Source organism: Halichoerus grypus, chromosome 4 (assembly GCF_964656455.1).
Source record: "Halichoerus grypus chromosome 4, mHalGry1.hap1.1, whole genome shotgun sequence".
Classification (NCBI taxonomy): domain Eukaryota; kingdom Metazoa; phylum Chordata; class Mammalia; order Carnivora; family Phocidae; genus Halichoerus; species Halichoerus grypus.
In genome coordinates this window covers 178,218,281-178,236,245 of record NC_135715.1, presented here as the reverse complement: position 1 = coordinate 178,236,245, position 17,965 = coordinate 178,218,281, and the positions used below count along the sequence as shown (strand labels likewise).

The following is a 17,965-nucleotide window of genomic DNA, read 5'->3' as shown; positions in this document are numbered from 1 at the left end:
AAAAACAATTTTGTCTCTTGCTTGATTCAGCAGGGACCCTGAGTCCTTTTCATACGGTTGTGTAAGTCTTTAATTTCTGGAAAGGAGAAAACATGCATACATATGGAATAATCTTGGGCTTGATCAAGGTAATCCTTGCTTGTCTGGGTAATCCCTCCTGAGTTTTTAACCCCCTTTGTTCTCAGAAATCAAGTCCTGTAAGCAAGAATTTCAGAAGAAATTAACTCAGATATCTAATTTTTTTTTCTCTCTTCTCATTTCTTTCCTCTCCAGAGAACATTCTTAGTTGAAAATTCCAAGTATAAGGCAGAAAACAGAGAGGATTTTCGCCTATGCTCATGCTGATCGAATCCACAGGAAAAATTCAGTTGTAAAGTGGATGTGTCTCCAACAACTAAAGATCAAGTGAGTACAGCATTTCAGATTCTCTTAGGGGCACTGGGAAAACTCTTCAAGGTGGTTTTTGTTCATTGAGGAACTCATTCAGTCCAGAATTTGAAGGTGGAGGAAGTTATACCTGTTCCCCTCATACTGTGATTTATAAACCATCTCTTAGGTCTTCTTGCTTTGAAGTTTGTAATTTTTTGGGGGGGGGGTCATTAGTTATAATTTTGCCCTACTTGACTCAGGAGTGGTCTGAGGAGTTAAGAGACCTGTAGCTTATTATCAGTTAAAATTTGAAGTCTTTAAATTTTGTAAATGGCAATGATGATTGTCGTTTTGATCGTACCCTTTGGGAAAAGAGCATAATACAAGGAATCAGATTATCCGAGTTCTTCCTGGACTTTAGATTAAGTTGTAAACTCAGCTAATATTTGCAAGTTATATTAGTCCTTTTAGCACCTGCTATCTAGGAAGGTAGTAGTTTAGCCTACTCATCAGAACAAACAATCATTTACAAAATGGGCACTGTGTTATAGAAGCAAAGCCGCAATTTTGTGCTCTTTAGAAACACCAATTCAACCTTGCTCTCTCTTTAGGGGAACCACTTTTCCTTGCTCTGTAATGACCATTCTTCATATTATTATACAGCTGTGCAATATTCCTCTTTCCAAGATGAAATGTGCAAATGAAAATGTAACTCTCACCTCTGTCCCTGGTATATCAATAGCTTAAATTTAAAAACTGGCATGGCCAAGGGAGAAATACGCATCAAGTATGTATATTACAAAGACAAATGAGCCAACTTAGAACAGACGCCCCAGGTCCCCGCAGAAGTGCAAGCGTGGGCCCAAGTACCTTGGATGAAGTGGAGAGTCGGGTTCCTCTCTCAGTCATACAGGAGGACCTGGAGAATATTGCCCCAAGCCCAGGAGAAGACAGTCACTCATACTGCTCGGGGGAAAAATCAAACCAAACCAAACCAAACCAAACCAAACCAAACCAAACCAAACCAAACCAAACCCAACCCTGTAATTTAACATGCTTCTGAGGTTTTTAATAAGCAATGCAACTTCATAAATGGATGATAACCAAATAGGAAAGCACCACTCTCATTTCAGACTTGAAGAAACTTGAACCAGTCTGGCCAGTTCCTAATTATAATGTGTGTTGTAATTAGACGAGTGATTTATCAGAACATTACTTAATCCGAGTTTCGGTTCAGAGGCTTAGAAGGGAAATTTTGCTAGACTTTGGATGACTGACTTCATTTTCCTTGTTGAATTTCATTTAAGTTCTGGGTCCAGATGGAGAAAATAATGTTCTTATTCTTTCCTTTCCAGGCAAGTGATTAGTAAGGGAAACGCTACATCTGACTTTGCTAGAAATCAAACCCATTGGAAATGAAGGTCATGTGGCTCAATTTAATTTCCCTGACCTTTGCTCTGTTTTGGGCCTTTGTGATTGGTGGGTCGGTGGAGAATTCAGACTTACCCTACACCTCATTTTTAGTGATTCCTTTTATTGAATACTCATGACAATTTTCTATTTCTTTTTTTAATATAAAGGTATCTTCTATTTAGTATCACGAGAGCAGGTGAATATTTTATGCTAAATGCCACCTTGAAGACAGAAAAGAAGATGGAAAACCATAATAAAGTTAGATAATTGGTGTAGGAAGAATATTTAATCTAAGGCTTGAAACTTTTTCCAGCTTGTATTGTGTCTATGATATGAATGATTACTTTTTGGAATTCTTGAGGGCATTTCCAGGCATTTTATCAAGGTTGGTGAGTTGATTAGTCAGCCCTCTTAGCATATTTGGGATGTGGGCAGCACACAGTCTGTAAGAATGGACAGGAAGGTGCGATGACATAGGACTGAGACTTCCAAATCTCACTAATAGGATCATAAAGTCAGAGCCCTTAAAATAAAGACTTCCTACCCCACCATCATTAAGATTAGTCCTATTTTCGAATTAAAAATATAAGAGGATCTTATTAGCAAACCAAAGTGGAAATTAGGAGCTCATATGTCCTAAATTAAGTTAATTCTAACTGAATCTTACTGTAGCAAGAATGTAATATAGAATGTCCAAACACAGCTCTACATGCAAATTTCATTCTATGATAAGAAATTATTTTAAGGTAATCTCAGTGAGACTATATAATAATATTAAAATTATTCATTCAGTAATTATTTATTGAGTGCCTACTAGAAAAATGGTGGTAAATATAATGAGGTCTTGACTCTCATGAAGCTTCTATTCCAAATGTGATGAGGGAGATAATAAAAAGAAAAAAGAAAAACAAGATATTTCTAGATTGTGAATATGCAATTGAGGAAATAAACAGGCAAGGTGATAAAGTCAGGGAGGTGTGGGTGAGGGTATATTCGGTGTTTCTCAAACTTTAATGTTGGTATGAATATCCTATGGGTCTTATTAAAATTTAGATTCTGAGTCAGAAAGTCTAGGGAGGGCCCAAGAGTCTATAGTTTCAAAAATATCCCAGGTGTTGTCAATGCTACTGGTCCAAAAACCACACTTTGGGCAGCTAGGCTTTAGATGGGATGATCTGAGAATTTGGGGAAAATCAGGCTGGTTGGAGTACAGAAATCCTGGTAGAGTAGAGAGGGGAGAAAGTATGAAAGAGAGGTTTAGAGGAAGATCTGGACCATATTGAGGTGGGCCTGGAATGCCAAGATTAGCAGCTAGGATGTGAGCCACAAGGCCAATGCTGGAAATGTCTAACATGGCAGGCATTTGCAGGATGGAGGCTAGCAGGGCTTACCATCTCATCATGTCGAGGCACACCAAGAAAACAATGCTATCACTGCACAGTGGGAAAAAGTGGGCTTCTGCTCTGGGAAGATCTGGGTTAAAAGAACAAAAGACTAAAGACAGGATTATAATGATCCAAGCATGCCCTGATGAGCCCCTTGTCGATGGAAAGGAAGGAGTGAGTAGGAGAAACAGGAATTTGTGAGTGTTTGTTTTTAAGTGGTGAAGAAGGCGGATGGTCTTAGGGGTGGTGGGACATCAAAAATTCCAGCAGGCACTGAAACACACACGACTGGCCATTCAAATGAAAGTTCTGCCCAGGAGTTAAAGACTTTTGAATCAAACCCTAAGAGTTTAAGATGTGTAAATAAGTAATTCCTTTCAGGGCAAGAGTATGAAGACAGAAGAGCAACTAACTGAAGACTATGCTTCAGGGAGGATTTACAACCTACAGAAGGAAGAAGAAGGGTACATATAGAAGGTGGGAAGGGGCTGGTGAGAAATTTAGCAACGTCAGAAAGCTGTCAGCGGTAGAGCATGCCCAATGTGGGCGCTGTACACTGTGTGATGTGGGGACTTTAACCATTGTCACTGTCATTGCAAACAGGCTGAATGTGAAGCAGGTCTTTAATTCTCATATCACTTTACCCCTCTTCCCCTCAAGCCATGTGGTCAAGAATTTCCATCTGAGAAGTGTCTTCCAGCTCCAGGGGAAGGGGAGCAGGAAGAAATGGGTCATGACCAAGAAGAGGCCAAGCTTGGGGGTGCCGGGGTGGCTCAGTCGTTAAGCGTCTGCCTTCGGCTCAGGTCATGATCCCAGGGTTCTGGGATCGAGCCCCGCATCGGGCTTCCTGCTCCGTGGGAAGCCTGCTTCTCCCTCTCCCACTTCCCCTGCTTTCGTTCCCTCTCTCACTGTGTCTCTCTCTGTCAAATTAAAAAAAAAAAAAAAAAAAAAAAAGAGGCCAAGCTTGGGACCAATGCCAAATCTGACCTTACAAAATTAACTTCAGTCCCAGAAACCCATGGTTCTTCCCAGGGTACACTAATATGCCTCCACCTCCCCCGCCCCCAGAGGAGGCCAAGGGAGAGGAGAGCTTTCCTTTGTCTTTACCCATATTTTATAGAAAGGCTGAGTCCCAAAGAAGCTCAGTGAGTTCCGAGAGAAAATTACATCTGTTAGCAGTAAGCTTAGAATGAGAACTCAAGCTTTTTTCACTTTCAGAGTGGTGGTCTTTTTATTGCAGTTAAAGTAAATAGAGACAAGTGTTAAATACGGAGGGTATATATAGCACACCTTGTCTCTGAGTCGATGGGAGGCTTCGGTTTTGCATTCATTGACATTAGTTTCTAGCCTTTCTGGATTCAGGACATAAGGTGACATTTTATGTTTACTGTCTTCTGCATGTTAGGAATATGAGAAAACCTTCAGTGAATGTTTTGGGCAGCTCCACGTTGAAATACTAGATGGCAGTCTAATACTACCTTTGGTATTTAGAACTCCTGCTTCTCAAAATGGCATTTTAACAGAAATTTTTTAGAAATATTTTTAAACGAACAACTTCAAGAGAGAGCTGTATAGAAATAAATAAATGGTGTACAATACATTTGTAAATTACCTTCCCCCATCATATTTTTAATTACTAAATAAACATGCGATTGAATGAGATACTAAAAACTTAAGACCTAATCAAAAAATAAACAAAGGACATTAATAGATATTTCACAGGAGGAGAAATACATATGGTCATTGAACATATGCACAACACTAATCTCTAACAAGAAAGAAAACTCAAACTAAGTGTGAACATTTTTATTTCCCCTCAATTTGACAGAATTATTTTCAAAAGTTTTATCCTGAAGAAAAATTAGAGATGTGGTCAAAGATTTATATATAAGCATCTTCCTTGATGTTTTATTTATGATAATCTAAAGACATTAATGCTTAGAAGCTCGTGTTTCTTAAAATGGAATATTATGCATTCTTAATTTATAGGACATTCTGTTTTGTTAGCCTATAACAAAATTATATTAGTTATGGCCAATCACTATAAAAATGCAAGCACATAAAGTTTCAAACAATGCACACAGGAGGTATAAGTTAGCCCTTGTTGAAAGGACAGGGGTTCTTGGGTGGTTTTGGGGTCTTTGGGAGCATTAATCAGATCTAAGTATGTATAACAAGGTCAATGCCTGGGTTGATGGTAAAGCAGTGGAATCATAACCAAATGGATGGCTGATGGCTCCACTCAGCAGCACCTGGTTACCTCACCTGCACGAGTGTCAAGGGATGGAAATCCAGTTCCCTTCCTTCAGACACTTTTCTAGAATCACATGACTGCATGTCTGGGGCCTTAATGCCTCCTCGGGGCTGTCTTCAGCTCATAGATTTCCCAGTGGCAACTAAGAAAAAAGGAATTCAATAAATTAGAAAAACCTCAAATCTCCCTCCTGCATGATTATTAAAATATCATCATTCATAAATATTTTGCCAGGATGATAAAAGTATTACTCTGCTTTTAATTTCTTTCTTAACACATTCTTTCTAACGCATGTTGCTTTTTTTGGTCAAAAACGAAATAGTAATTGCTTGGTTTGCTGTTCACTTTATGTAATAATATGGAATAAGCAAGACTAAAGAAAAATCAATAGAATTGTCTGGCCCGAAAGGTTGCTTGTTGCATTCTGCTAGAAATATATGAATTGAGTGTTCAATTTATTCACTTAATTTACTGAATCAATTATTCATTGCCTTTACTATGGAAATAGTAGATAAAAATGAGGGAAACCTTTGGCAAAATGGTCTGACACCTTGGCAATGTGAGGAATATGGAATATATAGAGTCTAATCCTGGAATCGAGGACTCAAGAATTTTTTTAAAGCCCTCAATTTTTGGATGAACATATTTTAAAAATAAGAGCCACATATGGTCCCAAATTAAAAACATAATCATAATCTAAGCATAATCAAAATTCTGGTACTTTCATTTCACAAGCCTGAAATATAACTTGTTGAAAACCTGGTTGGGAGGTAATTTCTACAATGTCTCTGCTTTCAGTACTTTGTAATTTTTTTTTCTGTGAATAACAGAAAAGCTCATTAATAGCATTTTTCTGGATTCTGTCCTTTGACAAGGAAACAGACTGAGACCTATAAGTTCTTAAAATTATATCATGATTAGAAAAATGCATCATTAACCATAAGAAGATTTTTCTGTATCACTGAGATATTTAGGCACATCCTATTTCCAGGCATCCAGCCTGCCAATGAGGTCCTACCCTTTGTGTAAAACAACAATGCTGCTGACCTATTATGATCATTTCCATGGAGAATCATATAATATTCCATGGGGGAAGAGACAGGGGCAATTGTCCCCCTGAGTCCTCTCATTTCACAGATGAGCTTGCACATTTGAGTGGTTTTCCCAGTATGGGTCAAAACCTGCTCTAATGAGACTGATAAAACAACAGATTTTATTACAATGGAACACAAAGGAAGCTTATAATATTATTCATTATTTTAAAAATGTGCATACTTGAAACAAATGTTTAGTCTGCCTCTTATTTGTACAATTAGTAAGTTCAGTTAGGGGGAGAAGGAAATAAATGGATTTTAGCAAATGCAAAGTTTGAGGGTATCTGGGGCGCTGGGAAGGGTGGATGTCTGTATCTCTTTTATGATTATATTTTAGTGCAGTTTGAGATCATCTTATAAAAATGCTCATGTTCGGTAAGCGTTGCAGAATCTCTCTTTTCTTTGTTTGAATTTACTTACTTATGTAATCTTTATGTCCAGTGTTCCGATAGCATGATGGGCCTGGATTATCTGTTGTTTGGGGTTGTTTCTTGCCTATGATCCTATTTTTTCAGAAATGTCAGAGATGAGCCCCATTTGACTTTCTGGTATCTCACTAACTTCTGAAGCTGTGAGAGCTTGAAGAGACCCTTGATCCAACCCTCTCCTTTGATAGGTGAGAAAAACAAAGTCTGGGATGTGTTTATCTGAGGACAATGGCAGAGCTAAAACAAGGACCAGGGTCTCCTGCCTGCCCCAAGTGGGGTGATTTTTCTACTACATCATTCTTGCTTTGCAGGTCCTTCTTTTTATCAGCAATTTAATGACTATGGGAGTCATATTTCTCATAGAGACAGGCCCACATGCTGGAGATCTCACTCTGACTATAGTTTTACTGTGAGCGCTCACTGTGTCTTACCAGGGTGACTGAAACCTTACCCTAATCCATTTGTCCTTCCGACCTCCTTCCAATAGGTGGTGACAAGGCATTCTCATCTCTCACTGGGCACTAACTAAGAACTGCTGAACCTACTGGTGATGGTTAGCAATAGTTCCTAGTCACCAGCCTTTGCCCTGGAAAAGGTATTCTAGAGGCTCCCAAAACTACCTACTGTGGGGAGCCAGATGGAGACAGGCTGCCTTCAGTGCATGAAGTATGGGTATAATGACATGGGGAACACAGCGCTCAGGATGCTTGTTTCAAATTTTAGCTTTATCACTTGGGCAAGCTACTTATCTTTGTGTTTCAGTTTGCTTGTCTATAAAAGGAAGATGATAGAAGTATCTCCTTAATAGGATTGTGATGAAGATTCAGTGAGTTAGTACATATAAAATATTTAGAATAGTGACTAATGCATAGTAAGTGCTCAATTAATGGTGGCCAATATTATTATTATGGGTTTTCATATAGAAACAGGACCATATTTATTTTTGGTCAAGATAGCAGCCTAGGGAATGCCAGGGTTGTTTCTGAACATGATTTTCTGTGTTCCAGCTATAGTAGCCTTCTTTCAGTTCACAGAGAAAGCTTTTTTCTGACTTGCCTCAGGGCCTTTGCATATACCTTTCCCTTACATTCTAAGGTTTTTCTTTCTTCACTTTTGTTATCTGGTTGGATTCTATTTGTCCTTCTTAGAACCACCATTACTTCTTCAGGGGAAATTTCCATGACCCCATAATACGTTAAGATCATATTTGTAGCACTTATAATTTTGTATGTATATGAGTGAATATTTGATCAAAGTCTATCTTCCCCACTAGACTGTAGACTGCATTCAGTAGCATAAGAATTTTGTCTAATTTCGCAGACTATTGGCTCCCTAGTGCCTCTACAATATGGAACACATGGAAGGTGTTCAGTAGCTCTTTTTAAAATGAATGAATGAATGAATAGAGATGGGCCTAATAGAGTTTTGGCCCTGAGATCAAACTGGATGACAACTTACATACAATACTGACTCTTAGGAGGTATAGGTCAGGTACGTGGATGTCATGAGATGAACACCATCACCATGTTTTGTATAATCCACCAGGGGAAATCAGGCTCTAAAGACAAGCAGGTCCTCAAACCCACAAAGCCAGAAGTCATCTCCCCTTCTTGTAAAAAGGAAAAATTAACTTCATAATTTTATAATTTTGAATAACTCACATGCAATAAAATACACGATTTTAAGTGCACATTTCAAAGTTTTGATAGATATATGACCTCATGACCTGCACAATTGCCTGAGCTACTTATATCCATACCTACTTCCATTGTCTTAATCAGGCTCATGTTATTCCTCTACTGATCTTTGCACTTCCACTCTGTTCTACTTGGATCCATTCTCCTCCCAAAGATGTCCAAATACTAAATACCCATAAACTGTGACTTTGTTGCCTTACATGGCAAAAGGAACTTTGTGGATGTGGTTAAGTGAAGGCTATTGAGATGGGACAGTTAACCAGGATTATCAGGGTGGGCCCAATGTAATCAGTGTAGTGATAAGTGAAAGAGGGAGGCAAGAGGGTAAGAGTCAGGGAAGGAAATGTGAGGGCAGAAGGTGATATGCTGGCTTTGAAGATGAAGAGGCCAGAAGCCCAGGAATTGTAGGCAACCTCTGGAAGCCAGCAGAGGCAAAGGGTGAATTTTCCCCAGAGCTGTCAGAAGGAACGCAGCCCTGCCGCCATCTTATTTTAGCCCGACACATAAGACTCATTTCAGACTTCTGAGCTCCCAACTGTAAGGTAATAACTATGTGTTGTTTTCAGCTTCTAAATTTGTGGTTCTTTCTTTTTTCTTTCTTTGTTTCTTTGTTTCTTTCTTTCTGTTTTTCTTTAGATTTATTTTAGAGAGAGAGAGCATGAGTGGGAAGGGAGAAGGAGAAGGAGAGAGAATCTCAAGCAGACTCCACGCTGGGTGTGGAGCCTGATGCGGGGCTTGATCTCACCACCCTAAGAGCATGACCTGAGCAGAAATCAAGAGTCAGTCGCTTACCTGACTGAGCCACCCGGGCGCCCCGCTTTGTGGTTATTTCTTAGGGCAGCAGTAGGAAAAGGATACAAGGTCTCTGCTTCAGATGCCATCTTTACAGGGATGCTTTCCTCCAACAACTGCCTACAGTAGGACTCCTTATTGCTCCCTTGTCCCAACTCTCCTTCCCATTCCTACCACCTAGTCTCTACTCCAGTTTCTTGTTTGATTCTTTCATAGGACAACTCACCGCTGGTAATCACCTTTGACTGATTCTTTGCCATCTCCACTAGAATGTGTAGAATATGTGCTCTCTGAGGGCAGGGATAATATCTCATCCACCCGTTGTATACTCAGGAACTAGTAGAGCACTTGCAACTTTGTAATTATGTGCTTAATAAATATTTATAAGTGATTCAGGTCTGTGCTGGCCAATATAGTTGCCACTAGTCACGTGTGTTTATTGATCGCTGGCAATGTGGCTAGTCCAAAGTGAGAGCGACTAAAAGTGGAAAATGCCAAATTTCTAAGTATTCAAATGAAAAAAGAATGCAAAATATCTTTATGTTTAAAATGAATGTCTTAAATACATACAAACATTTTTAAGCATAATAAACATTTTTAATTAAATGTTGAAACGAAGATATTTTGGATGTACTGGGTAAAATAAATATATTATTTAATTTAATTTTAAATTATTAAAATTAGGTTCTTCTATTGGTTTTTGTCTTTCATTAATATGTCTCCTAGAACATTTAAAATTATATATGTGGCTTACATTATATTTCTACTGGACAGCACTTATTTGGATTGTGGTTTTCTTAAAAGAAAAACCCCTATTTTCCTCTTCTTTGTATGACGCAAAATACTTTGCCCATAGTAGCTCCTCAATAATGTTTGCTGCATGAATACTTGTTAAATGTTACTTGATAAAAAATACATATTGTTGGGGTGCCTGGGTGGTGGAGTTGGTTAAGCATCCAACTCTTGGTTTCAGCTCAGGTCCTGATCTCAGGGTTTTGAGATTGAGTCCCGTGTGGGGCTCTGTACTCAGCAGGGAGCCTGCTTGAGTTTCTGTCTCCCTCTGCCCCTCCTCCACCTCTTAAATAGATATATAAATCTTAAAAAAATATGGAGATCAGCTTGAGGTTTGTGTTTATTGCCAGGACAAATTCACCCATCAACCTTGTCTCTCGCCGCTCTTCATTTCCTGGGTTCAGGCTGCCTTTTGAGATTGTGGGTGCGTGTATGCGTTTTGTGTGTTTATGTGTGTGTGTGCATGCACTCACACTCACACTTGTATATACAGGTTGCTTTAAAGCAACCCTTGAGACCCATTTGCCTACATAAAAGCTGGGGGCGGGGGGCAAGGCAAAGACAGACTGTAATTTTTCTAGACCATTTTGTCCCTAACCTAAATCTATTTAAAGATAGGCTGGTCCATCCTTCTGATTTTGGTAACAGGCAATTTACATTCACCGTAGTTTTTAATCCCGTTTCAATCCTGTAAAGTAGAGATGGGTTATTACCATTTGAAAGATAAGCAAACTGAGTCTCAAAGAGGTTACAAAGTCCACCCGTAGTCTCCTCAGCCTGTAAGTGGCAGTCGGGATTAGGAGACTGCAGCTCTGTGCTATTCCTATCACACTTTTCTGCCTCTCCAGCAGGTTTAGAGGCTGTTTCGACTGGATACTGCAATTTCTTTTGAGTACCTTCTATGTCCCAGGGACCAGGCTAGACTTACGAGAATATACAAAGATGACTCAAGACGTGCTGGCTTCCAGGCCAGAAACTTTTCCCTTCCATGACATTCAAAGCAGCATGTAAGAAGGATAGTAACTATTAAATTACTTTCCGGGGGCAATTCACTGTGACTAGCCCAGAGTTAAACATTTCTTATTTAACATTAGCAGATGGTGAATGAGGCAACAATGTCTGCGCTGGAAACAAAACAAAAGTAATAAAAAGAATTGGCACTTGAACAGAAAAGATGAACCACCATTCCTGCAGGTCTTTTGTCTCAATCATTCAGTAGAATGAAAAAAAATCGCCTCATAAGTCAGTCAAAGCTGGTCTCATTCTGCCATCCACAGAACATGGAATTACTTGCTTCAACTGATAAATGGATGTTTTTGCCAGAGCGCTGTCACCGAGGTTTATATAACTTACAGTGCAATTATTACTTATGTCCTAGGAAGGACTTATTTATTTTAGCTTATATCATCTTTTCATTCTTGAAACATGTTTTTTATGTATTTGCTTTTGAAAACTGGAGTAGATGCCAGTATAAAAAGAAGCTTTTCTATTACTGTAACTGAAATATAATTTTGCAAGGGAGTGATATGAAACAATGTGTTGAAGCTTTGCATTTTATCACCAGAGACCAGAGCCAATGGAAAATAGCAACTACGTTTTTGTAAAATTAAGGCTAATCTGAAATTATGGTTGGATCCCCAGAAGTTCTAAAACCAGAGCGTGTGGAGTGGATAAGCCTTAAATTTGTTAGTACCCAACAGATGGATTCATTACATTTTAATTGTTAGGATCCAAAGAGGATAGGCACAATTTGTCTACATGGGAAAACACACAAGTACATACAATATATGCATGCATGTATGTATATACACACACAGACACGGTACATACATACATGCACATCTGCATGCACATGAAAACTTGTCTCCCCAAACAAATTCTATTTTAATCTTCTTAAAGTAGGTAAAAAGCTGAGTCTGATGTTTGCTCTGCGTATCCTGTAATCTTAATACTTTTGGGGAAGAGAGCTGAACTGAAGCAAATATGTACCCTGGTAATTGGACACATCTCCAAGTCATTTTCTAACATTCTCAAGAGTTTTGGTGAAAGTTGAAAATTAATCTCTAAACCATTATTTCCATTCATTTTTATATTTTTTTAACATGTGTTGTAAATCTTTTTCTCCTTCTTTCTAGATTATGGCATGTCTACTTTGAAGAATGGAATTAGATCTGTAACTCTTCACTGGGTGATCATTCTACTTTTGATATGCCACCTGAGATTGCCCCCTGTCCATCTGATTCTCAAAGTCAATGATAAATGGCCTAAATGAGAGCCAGGTATCAGCACCCATTTGGCTTGTAGCCAAGTTGGCAGATTTGTAGCAATTTGAAACTAGAAGAATTTTTTGATAGTTTTGCACATAATATGTCCTATATGTTCCTGCAGAAATTATATGTTTCTTTTCAAAATAATAACCAAATTAAATCCAGGATTTATTCCTTCCTCCCTTATTTTTAATTATGTTATGGTTTAGAAAGTCATATTTATCATTCTTTTCCCTATTTCCGCACAATTGTAAATAAGTACTACCTTTCCACCAATTGCCCCAGCCATGCCCCACCTAGCCACCAGCCAAAACAGGATTGCTTGTCTTAGTTGTTCATTTACCTTTTTTTTTTTTTACTTCCTTTTTAAGAAGGTTTCTACTTGATAATTTTGATGGATTTTAGGTAGTGACTCAAAGAAAAGAAAGGGGAAGTGTCTGTCGCTTTTTATTTGTAACCCAAGCTAACTTATGTCACATACACTTTGCAGGTGCTTAGGAACAGACATTACCTTGTGTCCTTTGGCCTCATTTCCTCTTATTTTCTTGCCATCCTTCTTTTTTATGCTAAATGGAATGTTACAGAAACAACAATTGAAAAAGAGAGGGTCAGACCCAAACCAAGACAATTGTATGACTTTCTTTTTATTATACACTCTATGTAATGTTTGAATTTCTTGTGCTGTCAATTTTTAAAAATCCAGCTGTAAAAAAAAATATCTTTTCTCTCATTTTCCAAACTTTCTTACTTCGTGGCTGCTCTAAAGAGCCTTTTCCTCAAACCTACACTTGACCTTCCTCCCTAGCCTCTTCAGTGACACCTTCCCCCCTCCTCCCCTTCTCCCTTTTCTCAGACCAGTCTGATTCTGTGTCTTGCTATAATTATTTGACTTGCTATGCACCATAAACGCCTAGAATAGGTTGGGAAAAAATAAATTCCTATGTGGGATGGGGAATGGAGAGACAAAACTGACTGGCAAAGATAAAATGTGTTTGTGTGTGGGGAACACCCACACATTAATTTTGTCCCCATTATACCTAAATTGAGACACTGAATTTTCCTTTGTCCTACAGACAAGGAAAATTTCCCCATTCCCAAATTTGCTTATTTCAAATTCTGGAATTGAAAACTATGGTTTCCAATCTCCTAAAAGCACTTCCTCTACAACATTTGAGCAGAAACACTGTATATACTTATATATACTACGTAGCTGTCCACTTCTTCACATTCTTACGGGTCATGTAATAAGGCAAATCCACAACAGGAAGTGGACACACCCATCCTGTGGACATAGCTTGGAAGGTAAGATTTTTAGAAAGCAAAGATCTTCTTGATGTTCTATGTAGCATTTCTAGTATATGATGGTATTCTATAAATATTATATGAGATATGATGAACCTTTTGATAACCCTATTCAGGCATACATGAAATATTTTCTTTTAAACATAGGATTAAAAATCTTCTAGGGGTGGCTGGATGGTTCAGTCAGTTAAGTGCCTGACTCTTGATTTCAGCTCAGGTCATGAGATTGAGCCCCTCACCCAGCTCGGAGATTCTCTTGGGAGAATCTTGGGATTCTCTCTCTTTCTGCCCTCCCCCACCCCCTGCTTGCACTCTCTCTCTAGAAAATAAAAATAAAAATCCCAAAGTGAGGCTAATGTCTCCCTTATAGGATTCTTATAAAATTATTTTTTGTTTATTTTTTAGAAAGATTTTATTTATTTATTTAACAGAGAGGTAGAGAAAAAGAGATGGAGCACAAACAGGGAAAGGCAGAGGGAGAGGGAGAAACAGGCTTCTCATTGAGCAGGGAGCCCAACATGGGGCTCGATCCCACGACCCCGAGATTATGACTTCAACTCTCATTTGGGTACCGTATTTAGTTCCGTATCTTTGTTTAACTTTTACTTAAAGTGATATTTAACTTGTGATTTTATGAAGACTAAAACTTAAACAGAATAAAGTAAGCCATATAAAGTTTTGAAAATGACTTGTACTCAAATATACACATATGCATGAACTTCAAATGCTGTTATGGATCAATTATGATGGAGTTTTGGCACTTACTCCCAGTTCCTTCTCATCAGACTGGACTGGTTGAGCTCTTAGCCAAGAATGACAATGGCTATATTGCACATCTGTTCCTGCCATGAATCCCCTTCACTCTGTGTCTGAATTTGCAGCATCTTTTGCCCCACTGTAGTGACTCTGCATGGATCCTTATCAATCTCTGATGGACTGGCTGTTATCTATCGTTGGTCATGTACCGATAGCTGAGAGTTTTCATTCTCTGGTGTGCAAAGCAAGGGTCTTGAACTTGTCAAGATCTATCAACTGTATTTATTTTGTGCTAATGCTCTTGGCCCTACCCATTATTGAATAATTTCTTCTAACACATACAGGGTCTACCAACCTCCTCATTAAAATGAATGCTTGCAAACTGCCTTCTGTTACTAAGTGATAGGGTGTTTTATGAGATTATCTTATTTCATTGCTTTTTGCTCAGACAACTTTTCTTCTATGTTTGCTTCCATCTTCAGACTCTTTGAAGTCCCCCCTGGCTATAGCAGCTAGAGTCAAATCCAGCTTGTCTCCTTGGGTTTTTTCTTGAAATTTACTTACACTTGGATGACATTTATATAGAGGCTCTCTTTGACAAGTGTCACATTGCTGAAATAGTTGTCTCCACACACCCCAGGGGACAGGGTAGTGTCCATTAATTATTAATTCAGTTACCTCTAATCATAAGCATGATGCATAGTGAAGGAGCACGGGGATTGGACGTAGGTAAACTGGGTTTAAATTTTTACTCTGCCACTTGCTAGGGGTGTGACCTTGGCCACTCAACATAATATCTCTGAACCGCAGTCTCCTTATTTATAAAACGGAGATAATCTTACCTCACCAGGTTAATGTGAGTATTAAATAAGATGGTAGTTGTAAAGTGCTTGACCCAGGCAAAGCCTTCAATAAATAGTTGTAATTATGAAGAGTGCCAACATCTGGCATTCAGTCAACAACTTGGCATGGAGACTTCCCTGTTGGAAGTTATTTCACTACCCTTATACTGATGGGCTTTCTGGATTCATCCTTGAGCTATCTCACTCCTCAAAGGATTACCTTTAATAGTATAAATGGTGCAGCCATACTACATATATTTTTTCAAAAAAGTAAAACCTTACCAAATCTAACCTTACCAAATTTTCTTCTGTGGCTTGAAATGAATTTTTGCATTTAGTGAGGAAGACACTTCTAAAATACTGCCTTGTTGAATAATTGAAAAAGTCCAATATTGAATACTGAATATTGGAAATATTAGTTCAAATATCTTATCTATGTTCCATGAAGACCAGCATTTTACCACATGGACTATAGGCCATGGGCATCAGCTTCCCTAACATCACGAGAGCTGGATGTGTCAAGAGAGCCTTAATTTTCATTGTCTCATGCCACCTAACAAGGACTTCTAAACAATTCAGTTGTGCTTGAGATCTCCATCATGGAGAGAGTTTTCATTCATGGAGCTGTTAAAAAGCTTAACAGAAACGGGTGAATATTTCTATTTTCTCACACTTTCCCCTTATAAAGATGGAAGAAACGTGTCTGGGACAAAACCTGCCTTTAAAGGATAAAATATTATATCAGATATGTGAAAATGTTAGTACGTCATTTAGGAATGAATGTTATATTACAGTTCCCGCCAAGCATTATTCAAGCAATGGTTTATTCTGTCAAGCAGGCATAACATGTACCCCTTTCCATCACAACATGTAAAGACCTTGGCGAGAACAGAGAGTTTATAGTACCAGGAGCTTCAACTTTTAGAACTAATTTTGCTGACATAAAGTTGCTGGTATAAATGTTGGCACTTCCTTAACTAAAGTTGTGATAACAAGTGTTGCTATAATGAAAACATATGAGATTAATGATCTTTTCCAGGTTTTTATCTGGCAGTGTCTTGCAAGATTGAAATTCCTTTTGCTTTGCCTCAGATGTGGTTACTCCCCCTGCCCCCCAGTCTAAATGAGGTAATACAGAATCTACCTGCTTGGTGGGTTCTTTAGAATATACACATGGTCTCAGGAGTACCATAGTACGTATTCATGTTGAGAAGAACTGTACAAATATAAGGTAGTCTTAAAAAAAAAAAAAGGCTAACAAATTCAGTGGAAAAAAAAGGCATAGATTTCTTCTTGTAAAATAAGCATGATTTAATGTGAAGAATAAATTGGTAAAAAAAATTTAATCCATTTCTCTAAATATGGTGTATATTGTAGCCAGCATAATTCAGAGTTTTAATGTCAAAGTATAAAGTTATTCTAGAAATGTATCTTGACTGACAAGTCTTTTTTTTTTTTTTTTTTTGCAGTAACAGAGGATGTAGATGATAAAATGACAGTGTGCAGCTGATGTCATGGCTTAATTAAATAATTGCACTTTGGATATTACACTGTTGCTTATTTGCAGTAATTCATGCATTACTGCAGCTAATTCAGGTATTAGATGTTAGCTTCTAAACTAAGCAGTAGAATTTGCCTACCTGAAAGGTTTGTTTAACCAGAGTTTTCATTAAATAATGGAGAGATCATACATAATGAAGGCATTTTCTCCTGTACTAAGAAATGGTACAATCCTTCGGTTTCTTCCAAGAATGTATCCTGAGATTACACAAATTTTCATTACTGTATTCAAGAACAATATTGTTGAGTAAATATTTGCACTAATATGTTGCCATTTTAGGATTTCCTGAGGTGTTCAGAGTCTCAAAAGGTAAATAATTAAAGGATCTGCTTTCTTGGGTAGCACAAAGCAGTGCTTGATGTAGGTTTGATGATTTCACTTATCTCTTTGATAATCCATAACTGTCTTCTGCAATTATTTTTCTCATCCAGCCAGGCAAAGATAAAAGATGGAACACACTCCTTTTGCCTACTCCCAAGGAAATTCCATTATCCTTGAAAGGCCATGTGACTGCACAGAGCCCAATGTGAGTCGAAAGAAGCAATCCACAAGGACAAGCTTAGTGTGAGCCGAAAATGAAGATGTTACCAGACAGCAAACTGCAGTCCTCACTTCTTATGAATATTTGAATGAGTAACTAAAAACAGCTCAGTAAACTCTAAGCAACTATGACAGCTGAAACTGTTGGAAACCAGGAGTCCACCAGGACCACGATGAAAAGATTGCCAGTTACCTTGTGCCTCATCCTGCTGTGGGTCTACAGAGGGGGTGGTATCAGATCTATTTTACTCAGATAGAAGTTATGAAAAATCTGATTTATCTCTGCACATTCGGAAGCGAAGCAGCCCCCAAATCTCTCGTGTTATTTTGAATTCATTCAAATGCAATGATTTCTAACAATCTTTTCAAGGCAAGAGAATGTCGTGTTTTTGCAGACCCTGAAATATTGATGTTGTTGTTGTTTTTACTCATAGAAAATTGGCCCTAGTCAATCTTCCATGAGTATCTTTCAG

The 17,965-nt window shown here is 38.2% G+C and overlaps 1 long non-coding RNA gene across 1 annotated transcript; it reads left to right on the top strand.

The window, feature by feature from the left end:
• Window positions 1–277: 277 nt before the first annotated feature.
• Window positions 278–17,871, top strand: LOC118539832 (uncharacterized). The gene is made up of 2 exons (XR_013446796.1): window positions 278–405; window positions 17,384–17,871. It is a non-coding gene; the product is annotated as an uncharacterized LOC118539832 (long non-coding RNA).
• Window positions 17,872–17,965: the final 94 nt, after the last annotated feature.